We start from the raw sequence: 5,269 nt of genomic DNA on the forward strand, positions 1-5,269 counted from the left end.
GGTCGAAACTTGGAGTAAAAGCCTCCACAAAGTCCGTTTCACCCGAAAGGCAAGAGTCCTTCTCGGACTCCAGGGCCAGACGCCAGGGTTCCCGGCGTCTGGACCCAGATGCCAAGGACCCTGGCGTCTGGCCCCTGGACTCCGCAAAACATCCTTTTGCACTTTCCAAAAACCTTGTGGGCTTTCCCCTTTGGCCCAAATAAAGTGTTCTCGTACCCAAACATTTCGGGAAATATCCGGAACCCCTTCCGGTGACCAAACACTATTATCCCATATATCAAACTTTATCTTCGGACCATTCCGGAGTTCCTCGTCATGTCCGTGATCTCATCCCAGACTCCGAACAACATTCGGTCACCAACATACATAACTCATATAGTACTATATCGTCAATGAACGTTAAGCGTGCGGATCCTACGGGTTCGAGAACTATGTAGACAGGACCGAGACACCTCTCTGGTCAATAACCAATAGCGGGACCTGGTGCCCATATTGGCTCCTACATATTCTACGAAGATCTTTATCGGTCAGACCGCATAACAACATACGTTGTTCCCTTTGTCATCGGTATGTTACTTGCCCGAGATTCGATCGTCGGTATCTCAATACCTAGTTCAATCTCATTACCGGCAAGTCTCTTTACTCGTTCCTTAATACATCATCCCGCAACTAACTCATTAGTTGCAATGCTTGCAAGGCTTATAGTGATGTTCATTACTGAGTGGGCCCAGAGATACCTCTCCGACAATCGGAGTGACAAATCCTAATCTCGAAATACGCCAACCCAACAAGTACCTTTGGAGACACCTGTAGAGCACCTTTATAATCACCCAGTTACGTTGTGACATTTGGTGGCACACAAAGTGTTCCTCCGATAAACGGGAGTTGCATAATCTCATAGTCATAGGAACATGTATAAGTCATGAAGAAAGCAATAGCAACAAACTAAACGATCAAGTGCTAAGCTAACGGAATGGGTCAAGTCAATCACATCATTCTCCTAATGATGTGATCCCATTAATCAAATGACAACTCATGTCTATGGTTAGGAAACTTAACCATCTTTGATCAACGAGCTAGTCAAGTAGAGGCATACTAGTGACACTCTATTTGTCTATGTATTCACACATGTATTATGTTTCCGGTTAATACAATTCTAGCATGAATAATAAACATTTATCATGAAATAAGGAAATAAATAATAACTTTATTATTGCCTCTAGGGCATATTTCCTTCATATTTATGTCTTCGATATTGTTTATTCAAAAATAATTGACAACTAATTTCCGTTCAAGCAAACATGTCCAGCGCTTGGTAGACATGACCTACTACTGTCCCGGGGCTGAACTAAACTGCGAGGAGATAAGTCATTATGTTTCATGGCTTGAGGATCTTCATAGTGTCAAGACAAATTATTTTTCTGGACTAAAAAATCTTAGTACTCAAAGCGTGCGAACCAATAGTGTTCGTACTGAACTACGGTCATATCTATTTAGGAAAGATGGTAAGATTTTTACTATTTGTCCTCAGTGCATCTTTTGCATACATTATTTTTTAAGCTAAACTTCATTGCTAAGTATGTTACTATACGATGTTCTTCAACAGGGACTCCCGATGAATGTTGTGCCTCATTGGATCGAGACTAAAGGTCGCATGAGAATTGTTAGCTTATGGCCAAGATATTCTACAATGCACTTTAGTGCATTCAGGATTTCTAATAGCGAGGAATGCTTAATAGTGAAAGACTGGAGCAAAATTGTGAATGATCGCAGAGAAGTAGTAGGGAGGTAGCAATCAGAAGCGCGGCTCACGATTAGGAGACAGGTTCATCTGCATGCTCCAACTTGATGAAGCAGGAGTGCTACACATGTTTTATCCTATTTTACCTGAGAGAGAGAGCAGCAGGAGTGATTAGCTAGCTAGAAATGAGTTATGATGATCAAATAGCTAGTGTTGGTGGTAATGATTATGATGATTATTATTAGCTAGTGTTGGTGGTGATTAGATATAGCTACCGCAGCTAGTGTTGGTGGTGATTAGCTAGCTAGAATGAGTTTGAAGATGATGATGTGTGCTACACTATGACTATGATGACTAAATAGCTACTGTTGGTGATAATGACTATGATGATGATTAAATAGCTTGCGTTGGCGGATTAGATTCAAGTGGAGGCAACATCTGGTGCACATCGAAAGTACTACTAGTCCAAACTAGATTAAGTTTGGATTAGTAGTATACTTTTGACATGCACCACATGTTGCCTCCACTTGAACCTAATTCACCTTTATTTGACACACTGTTATGGACATATTGATATAACAACCTCATAATTCGTACTATACCAAAATTTGTATAATGGCGTATAAATACATTAAAAATACAAAATAAAAAATAATATGTAGCGACCAGACCTCAAGCAGTCTGATCTCTGTGCTTTAGTGTCATCCCTGGATCAGTAATGCTGATGCGCACAGTACTTGAAGGATTTATAACAGAGTAGCAATCACACACTTATTAAACCGAATGTCTCAAAAGAGAACTTATTACAATAAATATGGCTTAAGGCCATCTAATAATGATAACAACGGAAGGCTTGGAAGATAAGTGAGTCCATCAACTCCAACGGCATCACTAAGTATAGAACCACGACCTAAAGGCACCTTACTCGTCGTCTGAAAAGTCTACAACATGAACGTTGCAGCCCGAAAACGGGCCAGCACATGGAATATGCTGGCAATGTAACACATAGAGAGTAATGAAAGAATAAAGCTATACTACATGCATATTTGGCTGGTGGAAAGCTCTATGGTTACAGTTTTTGCATAAAGCCAATTTTTCCCTACTGCAAAGGAATAAATTTTATTTAACTATCATGGTGGTTGTTAAACATTGAGAAGATAGACATACTCTCAATCCCAATTAAGTATCATCATTAAAACCCAACAATATTAATTTAAAGTAACATGATGAGATTCACATGATAATCCAAGTACTAGATACTCAAGACGTCCATAACCGGGGACACGGATAACCATGATTAGTTTATACACTCTGCAGAGGTTTGCACACTTTTCCCCACAAGACTCGATCTCCTCCATTGGGATTCTCGCACTACATGATGTTTGAGAAACGGATGACCGAGACATAGTCTTTTAGAAGTGCTAGCACCTTATGATCGGGTAGACAGTACCAACCTACATCCCCTACATCTGCTAGTCTACCATTGTAAGAGTTTGCACGACTTAGTCAACTATGCTAGAGCCCATAGTATCTTGTGGCTGCACACGGAAGTTTCTAGTATGAATAATCTCATGATCCCTTTGAGCCTGGGTGGCGGTCCATAAAGAAAAACAGGCAATCGCTGGAATACCCAGGTGCCTCAATCCACCCAGATGTGTGTTTAAGTTGCCACCTTAAATAAACTATCAATTTATCAATCTCACATCTGTCATGGATACACTCACCCAATCCACGTCTAGTAGCATAGCATGGCATAATAAGCAAACGTAGAAGTAACTCCCAAGGGTTTGATAATAAAACAGGTAATAGGTACTACCTCATCTACTTCCCAAAACCCACAATTTAATTAGATCCTAATCATGCAATTGTTTGAGGATTGACCTAATGCAATAAAACTGGGTAGTAAAGAGGTATGATCAAAGTGTTACTTGCCTTGCTGATGATCCACGAAACCTAGAGATTCAAAGTAGCAAGCAACGCACTCCGGGTACTCTATTGCAAACAAACAAGCATACAATAAGTACTCATCTAATGCATGGGTAAAACTCAAATAAGAAAACTAACCAGAAAGTTCAACTTAAAAACTCCGGTTTGCAAAAAGAATCAAATCGAACGAAACAACGAAAGTCAAACAGCAAAAGAAACAAACTTCATTTACTAATCTGGATCTAAGTCAAATTTTACAGATGCAAAAACTTGTTTGAGTTGGTTAAACGGAAAGAGGGTTTCGAGACGAAACTCCAGGCGCTTGAATCCCCTGATTTCGATAAACAAGCGAAAAGATAAACTAAAACGAAAATCGGATGAGAAATCGCGATCAGAAATAACCGCGGAAAATCCGAGAAAAAGAAAAACTGACGAACAGATTAACGAATGAACGTTCGTTATCTGAAACTAAACAGTAAACGCGTTCGTTAAAACGAAAGAACGAGCGAACGCTCGCTAAACAAATAAACCGGAAAAACCGATTTATAAAAAAAACAAAACTAGGGTTTCTAAAAAAACGGATCGGGTTTTTTAAAAAACCCGGACCACGGCGGCGGCGGCAGCTATACCTCCGGCTCGGCTCTGGTGGGGCTCCAGCGGCTCCGGCGAGTCGACGAGACGACACGGGGTGGCGGCGCTGCAGCGGCGGCTCCTGGCGGCGGTGGCTCGGCGGGGCTGGGACGGGGTGAGGCAGGCGGGGTGGCGGCGTATTTATAGGAGGGGGGGCTCGGCCGGCTTGGGGAAGGGGCGACGGCGGAGGCGGCTCGGGGTCGGACTCCCCGAGTCCGACGACGACACGGCGGGGCTGGCGGTGGCGCTGGAGAGGCCGGCCCGGCTCGGCTGGGCCTTGGCCCAGTCGGGCTCTCGCGCATTTTTTTAAATAATTCGGCCGAAGAGAAAATAAATTCTAGAAAAATAAATAAAAATCTAAAAATGCCAAAACAAATTTTCACCGTCTAAATAGAATATTTAGAACAGGATGAACATTTTCTTGTCCCTAAAATGCAGTTTTGAAAACGTGCAATTTTTCCTAAATTCAAATAAAATAGCGAGAAAATACGAAATAAAAATCTTACTTGATTTTTTTATTAAACCTTCAATATTTCTTTATTTTGGGAAAGTCATTTTATTCACTCTCTCATATTTTATTATTGAAATAATTGAAGATAAAATAAATAAAATCAATGATCCTATTTTCAAAATTTGAGAAAACCCCAAATATGAAAATAACGAAATCCCCAAGTCTCTCCGTGGGTCCTTGAGTTGCGTAGAATTTTCGGATTAGGCCAAAAGCAAATAAAATATGATATGCAGTGATGACCTAATGTATAACATTCCAAATTGAAAATTTGGGATGTTACAAACCTATCCCCCTTAAGATGAATCTCGCCCTCGAGATTCGGGTTGGCTAGAAAATAGGTGAGGGTGGTCCTTTAGCAGTTCTTCCTCTCGCTCCCAGGTGGCTTCATCCTCGGTGTGGTGGCTCCATTGAACTTTGCAAAACTTAATAACCTTGCCGCGGGTGACTCGGCTGGCATACTC

Source organism: Triticum aestivum, chromosome 2A, assembly GCF_018294505.1.
Source record: "Triticum aestivum cultivar Chinese Spring chromosome 2A, IWGSC CS RefSeq v2.1, whole genome shotgun sequence".
NCBI classification, from domain to species: domain Eukaryota; kingdom Viridiplantae; phylum Streptophyta; class Magnoliopsida; order Poales; family Poaceae; genus Triticum; species Triticum aestivum.